Raw genomic sequence first — 14,365 nt, 5'->3', positions numbered from 1 at the left:
ATGATCCATGTTTAAGGTGATGGATATCCCAATTACACTAATTTGGTTATTACACATCGTATACTTGTATCAAAATATCACATGTACTCCCACAAATATTTACAACTATTATGCATTCATAAAAATTAAAAAGTTTTAAAGTATGTTAAATAAACTAATTTATAAATGAATAGGAAATAGTATTAGCACGCTTCAGTATGGAAAGAACACAGAAAATCATAAATGGCAAGCAAAAATGTTATGACCTGATGCTCCAGGAAACAGAATCATTGAAAGTGTTTGCTTACAGGAGTGACACAGCATAAACTCTGTTTAGGAAAGCTTGCCATGTTATAGTACAACTAATAGATAAATAATGGAATTTCAAATAATTTAAGGAAGTTTTTAATGAAGCAGTGAAAGTAGATTAAATATGAGGCAAAAATATGTACCTGATAAGGGATCAGCATGAATACAGAAAAAAAGAATGCTAAAAGAGACATTTTCAAGATGAAATCAGTGAATAGGCTATCTCAGAGATCAGCAAATATTTTCTATAAAGAATCAGGTTTTGGCAGCCATGTGGTCTCCAATAAAGCTACTCAACTCTCCACTGTAGCAGAAAAGTGGCCATTGTCCTAGACAACACATAAACAAATGAGGGTGGCTGAATTTCAATAACATTTCTTGTATATATAATAGGCAGTGGGTTAGATTTGGCCTGTAGACCATCACTTACTGACTCTTGAACCAGATACAGCTAGGGAGGGACAGTGGCTCAGTCACTGGTATGTTCCACCATGAATAACTGAAAACCTAAAATAGCAGTGCTAAACAAAAGTTTAGCTCACTCTCATTCTAAACAAAATCCACAGATAACAGACAGGTCTGTTATGGCAACTCCACAATTATGAAAGACTCAAGCTCCTTCTATACCATTATTTCACCATCCTTAACATGTGACTTCTAGCACTTGGTTCAAGGTATGAACTTGAGTTTGAGCCATGAAATGAGCATTCCAGCAAGCAGGAATGAAGAAGGGTACAAAAGGGCATGCCCTTCATCTTAAGGACAAATCTGTAATTTGCAAAACATTTCTGCTTGGCTAGTTGTCTACTGTCATATAAAAGCCAAAAAGGATCACACTTGTTTCAAAGCAAGTGGCTCAATATCTTGAGCTTTTATCATTCATTCTCTCTAAATAAAAAAATATATATATATTTTTATACACCTCTTGATTGTTAGCCTGTATAAAATTTCTTATTGGCTGAAAGCTACTCAATAAACTGTTTTCCTTCTGTCTGTAGTAATAAAACTATACAACACTATAAACATTTTCCATGTTAAACTCCAAGATATTTGGATTTCTGGCTAGAAACAGTAGAGCTTTTGTTTTTAAAATTAAAGCAGACCCTTAGACCCAATTTACCTCAGAATGCCAAATATTTTTCTCCTCTGTTATGCTCTAACATTACTATCACCTATTCCAAAAACACATGACTTATGACTACATAAGAAACCAATAGTACCATCTCTGGGTGGTCCCTGAAAATGGCTCATTGATATAAAGAATAGAAAAAAACAAGAATGTCTGAAGATAAGTATCTCTTAAAGGGTCTAGAATACAGGAGATTTATACTGTGAAATTATGCTTATGGTAAACAAGAGTCTTAATACTACAGCTGTACCAAGAAGATGCTTCACAGAGCACTGGAAATACAGATAGGACGTTTCCTTTTATTGAAATAATTTGACTTTCCTTAAAAGATAACTTATGACTAAAGCTGCCATCTTAAAACATGAAGATTTACTGCGTTTTTGGACCTTCATATTGGTAAAAAGAGACAATAAATTCCAGATAGTTCTAATTAGACAAAGGGGTTGGTCTTTAGGACCAGGCTATAATTCAATATGTGTTGACACTAACTCTCAATTTAAACAATAATTGAAAGGATTTTATGCTTTACTTTGACACTGAAAACATGCAGATAATTTGATTAACATTTAAATCTTTGAACACTAATTTTTAAATGGCCTCTCACATTGACCTTTTAATTTTTTGCTTTTAAGGGGATTTCAAAAATAATAAATAGTGCACAAAACTTTTCAAATTGCCACTAAAATCATACTCTCTACCCTAGATCTTATTTCAGATATATCTCAACTCACATAATATTTTTATTACCTGACATTTTAATCAAAGATCAAAAACTTCACTGGCCAAAGCATTTCCAAAGCTCTGTGAAGTAAATTAACTTTATGAAATGGAACCCAACTACATATTTTGTAATGAAATTTTATATTACATTTCAAGAAAAAATGCTGTCCTTATAAAGATAGCCAATGTGGCTCAGACAATAATAATGGTAAAAATATGTAAAAGAAATGTGAGAAGTAAGAAATATTTTAATAAACCCAAAGCAATATTCAACTTTGAGGAGTCTCTGCAAAATGCTTACTGACTCATGGATTACCAATGAGTCCATCCTGACTGAGTCCGGGAAGGAGACTTACCTTACAATGTTATCAGGCAGAAGGCAAAGGGAGAGGTGAGGTGGGAATAATTTGAACACATTGTTTCAAGGTGTTCTACATGTCTCATAAGACTGTACTACTTCAACTACCTTAACATTATCATGGATTACTAACAGGATCATTTAAAATGCTTTGCAAAAGATATTTCATTCCACAAGTAATGTGTAAATGAATGCTTACTTTTTACACTAAAAATATACAGAAATTCGTAGACTAAAAATGCATATGATCCTCCTAAAATTCTTTCTGTGTCCCCCTCCAGTTCTGTAATCTTTAATATGGACTCCCCATCACTAGGAATACAGAGTTAAAACACCTTTTCGTGGCTTTCAAGCGACCCTAAAATCTGGCCTCCCTTATCCTACTGACACTTACCCTCTCAAGACTTCCACACTTCAGGCTCTTTTCCAGCCAAATCAGCTTCCTCGTGTTTCCAACTATATATACTATGCTCATTTCAAAATCAAGATTTTAATCATTGTTTATAACTCCTGACCTGTAATCATTTTGCTTAAATTTGCACTACCATCCTCATTCCCTAGTTAAAACCCTAATGTTCTCACATGAACCCGTGACCACTTCAGCCTGAGTCCTCTTATTTCAGAGTACAGAGATACAGGTTACCTACACTACTATGACACCAGACACCATCAGAGCATCCTTATAATAAGAAATACACATTTCCGAATAATAACTAACACTGTGGACCTACTGTTACGAGCTGAATTGTGTTCACCAAAATTCGTATGATGAAGTCACAGAATATTACAGTATCTGTAGACAAAGCCTTTAAAGAGGTAATTATGTTAAAACAAGGCTGTTAGGGTGGTCCCTAATCCAACATGACTGGCGTTCTCATAAGAAGAGATTAGGAGACAGAAGGAGACACCAGAGAGATGACATTCACAGAGGGACAATGATGAGAACAAGCAGCAAGGGTAAGCCAAATGAAAGCTAAGGAAAGAGGTCCCACAAGAACCCAACCCTATGGACTTCTTGATCTTGGACTTCCAGCCTTCAGAACTGTGAGAAAGTTAATCTGTTGTTTCAGCCACCCAGTCTGCAGTATTTTGTTAGGGTAACCCTAGTAAGTAATACACCTGCCATATGCCCAGACAGTGTATAAAATGTCTTACTTATGTAATACTTTACTCGTCAACACAGCTCTGTACAGAAGGTGTGCTTATTATCCAAGGAAAGGGAAAGAAATGAAGTAATCTGCTCAAGGTCTCACAGATACATACTAGAGCCTAAGACTGCTTTATTTTAAAGGTCATTATATTATCCACCATGTTGTATTAATCATATGTGAATGATCCAAATGGAACACTATTATTGCTTATTCTGCTTTCTCAGGAGAATGCTGATAAACGATGATGGATTGAGAATTAGAAAACTTTTTTTTTACCTTTTATTCCATACATTTTTAAGAAAATATATAGTAGTCAGTTTCCGAAGTTAATAGCCTACGAATCAACACACATATGTTCATCTTGCTTCCATCCATTTTATGCTTATTTCGTATCAAACATGAGTGATAACCCACCATACACAACCTAATAAAAAGGTTACCATATTTCACTGATGCAAACACCTGTATTTTTTACATTTCTAATATATTTGAAAAAGATACATCTTACAGTCAGTAACATTTATCATCACCATAGGCAAATCGAAACGATTCTTAGATCTCAGAGTTGAAATACTTTAATTCACTAACTGAAGTTATACGTTGTCTCTGAGACTTACATAAAAATGAATCATCACAATACCATCTATGATGCATTCCTGTGATAAGCTAAAGGAACAGCAGAAAGGTTGGGCCAGTTGAAGAAAAATATTTCTCACCTAAAGTTGCAGTGCAAACAATGGGGAAAGAAGAGGGAAAAAAAAAAGAAAAGAAAAAAGGGCACGTGAAATTGCAAACAGCACTACAAGTAATAGAGCTCATTTTAAACATCCTAAAGTCTTGTAAGGAAAAAAAAAAAAGACAAAAAGAAAAAGAAACAAAAAATGCTTCCATACATTCTCCCACACACATGTTGCAAAAGGGAAAAAAACCACCAAACAGGAGGCAGACTCTGTACACAGTGTGTCCATAAAGTGGAAACCAGTCTCACACTTTATAGTCACACCTCATATACCGCCATGGAAGGCAGGCCTCCTAGGTGAGGCATCGAGTTTCACAGGCATGCTCAAACACAGGATTGTTAACACTAATCCCCAGCAAGATCTGTGAATGAGAAGAAAGAAAGATAGGTAAATAGCCTGAGAAATATGGCCCCAATTAGAGGACTCACAACACTTGCCCTATTGATTATCTGTTATTTTGTCAAATGAATAAACCAGTAACAATTATTGAACGCTGCGTGTATCAACATAGTAATCTACAATTTAAAAGACTGCTTCATCAGTTTTTACCACAATAACGCCTATGTTCATCTTTAGTTACCCCTTAATTTATATTTCTACTTGAAAATATGCAGTTTTCTTTGATGTCACAAGTAACGCAACCTAAAGCCCATTAGAAAAAGATGTAGTTACAATTACACTGAAACTGAGCCTTTTTGAAGAGTTAAAAAAAAAATAATTTACATTCTTTTCTTTAAACAACACAATACAAATCAAACTCTACTTCCATCAAAGGGCTGCCAAAAACACTATTGATGGGATTTGCCAATGATCCATAATTTATATTATAAGGTATGACAAGAACACACTAAATCTATTAATGTTGTTAAAAAGTAAATTCTGGTCTGTTATTGTCAACCAAGTAGCTTGAAATTAAATGCAGAACTCTACTAATATAAATGTTCCACAAACTCAGTACTCTGTTCTTTTCCTTTCTGGAGATAAGCTTTACCAGTTGTTTTTCATCATACAAACAAGAAATCATTAAAATCTGATGTGCTGACCTCAATTAAAAAAGAAGGTTAAAATAAGCTACACCACATTCCAAAACATAAAAGCCTCTTATCGTTTTGTGTTATTGTTAATAATTATATTATGTCTTTATATGGAGGGGGTTATCATAAAAACAATTTTTATTTAAAAAGAAACATGAGCTTTGGGAGACCGAGGTGGGAGGATCACTTGAAGCCAGGAATTTGAGACCAGTCTGGGTAACACAGCAGGACCTCATCTCTACAAAAAAAAATTAAAAATTTTAAAAAAAGAAACAAACAGGTGAACCTAAAACTCTCTTTTCTAAAAATAAAAAAAATATTTTTTTAAAGTCTTTAATTATGAAGAAAAAAATTACAAGGCATATTTGGTTTTAAAACTATTGATGGAATATAATTTCAAAATATTAGATACCAAAAATTTGTAAAGGCTTTCATTTCAAATTCTAGAAATTTGAAATAAAGTGTAACTTGTAATCACAAACACAACTAAATAAAATCTATTGGCAACATCTGATTCCTCATTTATACAATGGGGAAAGAGCATTTGCTGCCTTAGATAGCTACTGTAAGAATTAAATGTGTTAGCCAGGCACGGTGGCTAAAGCCTGTAATCCCAGCACTTTGGGAGGCCGAGGCGGGTGGATCACCTGAGGCCAGGAGTTTGAGACCAGCCTGACCAATATGGTGAAACCCGTCTCTACTAAAAATACAAAAATAAGCCAGGTGTGGTGGCGCACACTGTAATCCCAGCTACTCGGGAGGCTGAGACAGGAGAATTGCTTGAACCCGGCAGGCAGAGCTTTCAGTGAGCCAAGACTGCACCACCGCACTCCAGCCTGGGTAACAGAGTGAGATTCCATCTTGGGGAAAAAAAAAAAAGAATTAAATGTGTTAATATATGTAAAGCATGAGGAACAATGCCTAGCCTACTATAGCATGCACCTGTTAGTGTTTGCTCTTAGGATTAGTATCAGTATTGGCTATTAGTATTAACATTATTAGCACTGACTGAAGGTCCAGTCCACCTCTATCTAGGCACATACAAATCTATTTAAGGCATGTCCCACAGGAAGACTCTTTTCTGTAACTCAGCTCTTATACACATGACTCTCTTCTAATCTCTTACTGCTTTCTGCTAGTCTGACTATACATCCTAGATTTTAATTTTCACTTTTCACTGCTGTGCATATTAAGCTTAAGTAATCACATGAACATAAAATCCTTAAAAGAGGAGATCATGCAACACAGTTTCTGCTATCTTCTCCAGTTCTCAAGCCTCAAGCCCTGAAGGAAGCAACTCTCTTCAGAGCAGCTGACAGAAACTGAATCATCTTCAACTAACACCAGTTATAGGCAAGGTAGAAGATGCTAAACCATAACAGTACTGATCATGTTCCCACTTTTCAGATGCCCTCCAGTTTAACTACAGAGATAGAAATATGCATATTATAAAGCAACATACGTTCTAAGCTAAATCAAACACCCACTACAATTCTTGCTGTATGGAAGTCTAAAGATGGAAAGATAAAGTATAAGGGGGTTAGGAAAGACCTAATGGAGACAGACTGTGAATATGAAGGGTAAGTCTTATATAATAATAATGAGAAGGAGAAGGAGAAGGAGAGGAGGAGGAGGAGGAGGAGGAGGAGGAGGAGGAGGAGGAGGAAGCAGCAGCAGCAGCAGCAGCAGCAGCAGCAGAAGCAGCAGCAGCAAAAGAGCATGTAGCACCATGTTAAATAATTTTCATACAATAAGCAAGATAGCTAATATATATTAGGTGTTCAGTATGAGGAACTATTTTAAGTGCTTTATAAATATTCACACTTTTGATCTTCAGAATATCCCTTTTGAGATAAACATTGTGGTCTCCATCATTTAAAAAAAAAAACTAAAAGGGAGACACAGAAAAGTTAGATATGATCATACAGCTTATCTACCCAAGATCATTCAGCTCATAAATAGAAAGACTGAGTTATAAAACCAGGAACGCAGGCTCTCAAGTCCCACTCTTTATCATTATGTTTAACTACTCTCTTTATGGGCTCATGTAATTCTCATCACAATTCTGCAAAGGTGGTTGTGCATTCTACATACTGTAATCCATGTGAACAGAGTCCTTGGCATGTGCATTGCACAATCTGAGCAGCCATATGTGGCAGCCTTAATGATATGCATTGCATAGGTAGAAAGTTTAATAATTTAGCCAAAGTTGCAGAGTTTGGATAGTCAAGATCTGAAATGCAGTCAGTCTCACTCTTTTCACTCAGCCACGAAGTATATGAGTAAAAAATAAATGTTGAGAACATGTTAGAGAGAAAAGAATCAGGAAAGCTAAGGTATAGTAATGAGCAAGAACTGTTCTGGGCTTCAAGGAGTAAACCAGTCTCTGGTTTGGTCAGAGAAAGAATAGAATGAAAACACGCACTTCATCTCCCATCTGACCAACACGTTCCGGCTGAGAGAAAAAGCCATTGAATGTTCCTGAAAAGTGCAGCATAAAAACACTTTTAAAGGCCTGAACCTGGAAATAACATAAGGACAAATTGTAAGGAGAAGCAGTTCCCTCTTGTTGAGGAAAAAAAAAATTAAATAGGAACAAAGGCAGCAACTGAAGGCTCAGTATCAGAGAGTTTGCAGGAAAAGGTTGGGGTTATGGATGCAAAAGCATTCTAGAAAAAGAAAAAGCATTACAAATCCAAAATGTGAAACCTATAATAATGGGAAAGCAACGAAAATTGATTAAAGGGTGGGATGAGAATATAGTATAGTGTACAAGTTCACTTGAGTCTATTTTATACAATGTGTTTTGCATTTAAAATACAATAAATTTTTGGAATATTCAGAAATAATGTAAAAAAATGAATTACAAAGTAAACTGTAATCTTGTATTTATTACACTTAGATTTGGTTTGGACTAATTTCTCCTCAAATTACTAACAAAGAATAATCAAATAAGAATATGTAACACTATATAGAAACTTTTTGGCTTCAAAATATACATATATGACATGCTCATTCATGCTCTTATACAGAGGTTGGAAACATTTCTTTGAGGAAAATAACATTTATTCAGGCTCACTATTAAATGAGATACTTATTTCTGAGGTCATTTTATCCTTAGTGACTCCATCAGATAAGAACTAATCCATCCATTTTATAGATGAGAACATTGAGACCTACTTAAGAAATTTAGGTAAGGAACTAGGTGAAAGTACAGTAATTTACAAGCCTCTTCGAGACATGCTTGTATATCCAAAACTGCACTGCTTTTCTTACAACCAAACCAGTGATCCCCAGCAGTCTTTTTGGCACCAGTGACCAGTTTGTGGAAGACAATTTTTCCACGAGGGAAGGGGCAGAGGGTGGGGGGGAGACAATGGAGAGTGGTTTGGGGATGAAACTGTTCCACATCAGATCATCAGGCGTTAGTTAGATTCTCATAAGGAGTGATCCCTCACATGCACAGTTCACAATAGAGTGCATGCTCCTGTGAAAATCTAATGCCACTGCTCATCTAACAGGAGGTAGAGCTCAGGCAGTTAATGCTTACGTCCTGCTGTGCAGCCTAGTTCCTAACAGGCCATGGACTAGTACCAGTCCACGGCCCAGGGGTTGGGGACCCCTGAACTAAACCACCCTGTCTCTTAACCTCTAAGTCTCAGTAATCTAGTAACAATCTAGTAACAATTAACATAAATCTAAGTGAGCAAGTCTGCCCTAATGATCTCTGGCCTTTATAAAAGGAAGTGATGCCGGGTGCCATGGCTCACATCTGTAATCCCAGCACTTTGGAAGGCCAAGGTGGGTGGACAGCTTGAGCTCAGGAGTTTGAGGCCAGCCTGGGCAACACGGTGAAACTCAGTTTCTACTAAAATACAAAAGAAATTAGCCAGGAGTGGCGGCTTGCACCTGTAGTCCCAGCTACTTGGGAGGCTGAAGCAGGAGAATTGCTTGAACTTGGGAGGCAGAGGTTGCAGTGAGCCAAGATTGTGCCACTGCACCCCAGCCTGGGCGACAGAGTGAGACACCATTTCTAAAAAAAAAAAAAAAAAAAAGAGCAGGTACTCTTTTTCTATCCCTTGCTAGTAAACGCTGAACTAGCTTCAGATGCATCTACCTTATTGTAAAAATATGTTCCATAAAGGGAATCCCAACTAAAATTTTAATAGGAATGAAGAATGGAATGTCATGGCAAATACTAAAATCAAAGTGCAAACAAGACTTGTCTGTTCCTCGCAATAAAACCTCTGGAAAAGAAATGAAGCTTCTTCCAAATACACACAGCAAGAAGTGGAGACAGACAAGAAAACTGCAAAAGTGATATTAAGCGGTCTGCGGCACATTCTTCTGTACTTCATAATGAAACCAAATGTTTTCTTGTTAAAAGTTAATGTAATTGTGACTTAAAAAAAATTAAAGTTGCCTTTAAATGTTAATAATTAATTAGGAATACATAAATGCAAAATAGTGATAATTAACACATTTCTTTTCTGTCCATGAGAAGGTCCTAAGGTAGCTATCCTTCTGTGCCTGATACAAAATAACCTATTTCAACTTTTCCATATGTAGGCAGCAGCTCAAAAGATCAAAGTATTTCTCTGAGGAAGTAGTAACATATTTGTGTCTAGCACCTGGTAAACACACAATTCACATTATTAAATGACTTAAAAGAATAAATGACTTGGATTCCCAGGCAAAATGGCTGAATAGGAACAGCTCCAATCTGCGGGTCCCAGTGAGACCAACACATAAGGCAGGTGATTTCTGCATTTACAACTGAGTTATCTGGTGCATCTCACTGGGATTGGTTAGACGGTGGGTGCAGCCCACGGAGGACAACCAGAAGCAGGGTGGGCCTTCACCTCTCCCAAGAGGCACAAGGGATCAGGGAACTCCCACCCCTAGCTGTGAGGGATTGTGCATTCCAGCCCAGATACTATGCTTTTCCCATGGTCTTTGTAACCCACAGACCATGAGATTCCCTCAGGTGCCTATACCACAAAGGCCCTGGGTTTCAAGCACAAAACTGGGCAGTTGTTTGGAGAGACACCGAGCTAGCTGCAGGAGTTTTTTTTCACACTCCAGTAGCTGCCGGCCCAGCAGTCTGAAGTGGACCTGGGAAGCTTGAGCTTGGTGCGGGGTGGTGCACCCGCCATTACTGAGGCTTGAGTAGGTGGTTTTCCCCTCATATTGTAAATAAAGCCGCCTGGAAGTTCGGACTGGGTGGAGCCCACTGCAGCACCTGAAAGCCACAGTAGTCAGACGGCCTCTCTAGATTCCTCCTCTCTGGGCAGGTCATCTCTGAAAGAAAGGCAGCAACCCCAGCCAGGGGCTTACAGATAAAACTCCTATCTCCCTGGGAGAGAGCACCTGGGGGAAGGGGCGGCTGTGGGCACAGCTTCAGCAAACTTAAATGTTCCTGCCTGCCGGCTCTTAAGAGAGCAGTGGATCTCCCAGCACAGCACTCAAGCTCTGTAAGGGATACAGTACCTCCTCAAGTGGGTCCCCGATCCCTGTGACACTTGACTAGGAGATATCTCCCAGCAGGGGTCGACAGACACCTCACAGAGGAGAACTCTGGCTGGCATCTGGCGGGTGACCCTCTGGGACGAAGCTTCATCTAAAGCTCCATCTGAAGCTCACCAACATCAAAGATCAAAGGTAGATAAATCCGCGAAGACGAGGAAAAAACGGTGCAAAAAGGCTGAAAATTCCAAAAGCCAGAATGCCTCTTCTCCAAAGGAACACAACTCCTTGCCAGCAAGGGAACAAAACTGGATGGAGAATGAGTTTGATGACTTGACAGAAGTAGGCTTCAGAAGGTGGATAATGATAAACTCCTCCAAGCTAAAGGAGTATGTTCTAACCCAATGCAAGGAAGCTAAGAACCTTGATAATAGGTTAGAGGTATTGCTAAGTAGAATAACCAGTTTAGAGAAGAACATAAAAGACCTGATCAAGCTGAAAAACATAGCACAAGAACTTTGTGAAGCATACACAAGTATCAATAGCCAAATCATTCAAGCAGAAGAAAGGATATTAGAGATTGAAGATCAACTTAATGAAATAAAGTGTAAGACAAGATTAAAGAAAAAAAAATGAAAAGGAACGAACAAAGCCTTCAACCTCCAAGAAATATGAGACTATGTGAAAAGACCAAACCTATGTTTCATTGGTGTACCAGAAAGTAACAGGGAGAATGGAACCAAGTTGGAAAACACACTTCAGGATATTATCCAGGAGAACTTCCCCAATCTAGAAAGGAAAGGCAAGCCAACATTCAAATTCAGGAAATACAGAGAACGCCGCAAAGATACTCCTCGAGAACAGCAATCCCAAGACACATAATCATCAGATTCACCACGGTTGAAATGAAGGAAAAACTATTAAAGGCAGCCAGATAGAAAGGTCAGGTTACCCACAAAGGGAAGCACATCAGGCTAACAGCAGATCTCTCTGCAGAAACTCTACAAGCAAGAAGAGAGTGGGGACCAATATTCAATATTCTTAAACAAAAGAATTTTCAACCCAGAATTTCATATTCAGCCAAACTAAGCTTCGTAAGTGAAAGAGAAATAAAATCCTTTATAAACAAACAAACGCTGAGGGATTTGGTCACCACCAGGCCTGCCTTATAAGAGCTCCTGAAGGAAGGAGTAAATATGAAAAGGAAAAACCAGTACTAGACACCGTAAAACCAAAACAAAATGTAAAGACCATTGACACCATGAAGAAACTGCATCAACTAACGGGCAAAATAACCAGCTAGCATCATAATGACAGGATCAAATTCACACATAACAATATTAACCTTAAATGTAAATGGGCTAAATGCCCCAATTAAAAGACACAGACTGGCAAATTGGATTAAGAATCAAGACTCATCAGTGTACTGTATTCAGGAGACCCATCTCACGTGCAAGGACACACATAGGCTCAAAATAAAGGGAGGGAGAAATATTTACCAAGCAAATGGAAAGCAAAAAAACAAAAAACAAAAAACCAGGGGTTGCAATCCTAGTCTCTGATAAAACAGACTTTAATCCAACAAAGATCAAAAGAGACAAAGAAGGCCATTATATAATGGTAAAAGGATCAATGCAACAAGAAGAGCTATCTTAAATATATATGCACCCAATATAGGAGCACCCAGATTCATAAAGCAAGTTTTTAAAGACCTAAGAAGAGACTTAGTTTCCCACACTATAATAGTGGGAGACTTGAACACCACACTGTCAATATTCGATAGATCAATGAGATGGAAAATTATCAAGGATATTCAGGACTTGAATACAGCTCTGGACCAAGTACACCTAACAGACATCTACAGACTCTCTACCCCAAATCAACAGAATATACGTTCTTCTCAACACCACATCACACCTATTCTAAAACTAACCACATAATTGGAAGTAAAACATTCCTCAGCAAATGCAAAAGAACAGAAATCATAACAAAGAGTCTCTCGGACCACAATGCAATCAAATTAGAACTCAATTGAGAAACTCACTCAAAACCGCACAACTACATGGAAACTGAACAACCTGCTCCTGAATGACTAATGGGTAAATAACAAAATTAAAGTAGAAATAAAAAAGTGATTTGAAACCAATGAGAACGAAGACACAATGTACCAGAATCTCTGGGACACAGTTAAAGCAGTGTTTAGAGGGAAATTTATACTAACTGCCCACAGGAGAATCAAGAAAGACCTAAAATCGATACCCTAACATCACAATGAAAAGAACTAGAGAAGCAAGAGCAAACAAATTCAAAAGCCAGCAGAAGACAAGAAATGACTAAGATCAGAGCAGAACTGAAGGAGACAGACACACAAAAAACCCTTCAAAAAAATCAATGAATCCAGGAGCTGGTATTTGAAAAGATTAAGATAATAGATAGACTGCTAGCCAGACTAACAAAGAAGAAAAGAGAGAAGAATCAAATAGACACAATAAAAAAATGATAAAGGGGAGATCATCTCTGATCCCACAAAAATACAAACTACCATCAGAGAATACTATGAACACCTCTAAGCAAATAAATTAGAAAATCTAGAAGAAATGGATACATTCCTAGACACATACACCCTCCCAAGACTAAACCAGGAAGAAGTCGAATCCCTCAATGGACCAGTAACAAGTTCTGAAATTGAGGCAGTAATTAATAGCATACCATCCAAAAAAATAGTCCACACCCAAATTCTTCCAGAGGTACAAAGAGGAGCTGGTCCCATTCCTCCTGAAACTATTCCAGACAACAGAAAAAGAGGGACCCCTCCCTAACTCATTTCATGAGGCCAGCATCTTCCTGATACCAAAACCTGGTAGAGACAACAAAAAAAGAAATTTTCAGGCCAATATCCCTGATGAATATTGATGCAAAAATCCTCAATAAAATACTGGCAAACCGAATCCAGCAACACATCAAAAATCTTATCCACCACGATCAAGTCAGCTTCATTCCTGGGATGCAAGGCTGGTTCAACATACATAAATCAATAAACTTAATCCATCACATAAACAGAACCAGTGACAAAAAGCACATAATTATCTCAATAGATGCAGAAAAGGCCTTCGACTAAATTCAATAGTCCTTCATGCTAAAAATACTCAATAAACTAGGTGTTGATGGAACGCATCTCAAAATAATAAGAGCTATTTATGACAACCCCACAGCCAATATCATACTCAATGGGCAAAAGCTGGAAGCATTCCCTTTGAAAACTTGCACAAGACAAGGAAGCCCTCTCTCACCGTTCCTATTCAACATAGTATTGGAAGCTCTGGCCCGGGCAATCAGGCAAGAGAAAGAAAGGGTATTCAAATAGGAAGAGAGGAAGTCAATTTATCTCTGTTTGCAGATGACATGATTGTATATTGTATATTTAGAAAACCCCACTGTCTCAGCCCAAATCTCCTTAAACTAAACAACTTCAGTGAAGT

The 14,365-nt window shown here is 37.6% G+C and overlaps 1 protein-coding gene across 1 annotated transcript in view; it reads right to left on the bottom strand.

The window, feature by feature from the left end:
- Positions 1 to 14,365, bottom strand: part of BMPR1B (bone morphogenetic protein receptor type 1B) — a 416,951-nt gene that overhangs the window by 199,958 nt on the left and 202,628 nt on the right. The window lies entirely within an intron of this gene.

This window comes from Rhinopithecus roxellana, chromosome 2 (genome assembly GCF_007565055.1).
Source record: "Rhinopithecus roxellana isolate Shanxi Qingling chromosome 2, ASM756505v1, whole genome shotgun sequence".
Taxonomy (NCBI): domain Eukaryota; kingdom Metazoa; phylum Chordata; class Mammalia; order Primates; family Cercopithecidae; genus Rhinopithecus; species Rhinopithecus roxellana.
The sequence above is the reverse complement of the archived record's forward strand: the minus strand, read 5'-3'. Positions and strand labels throughout refer to the sequence as shown.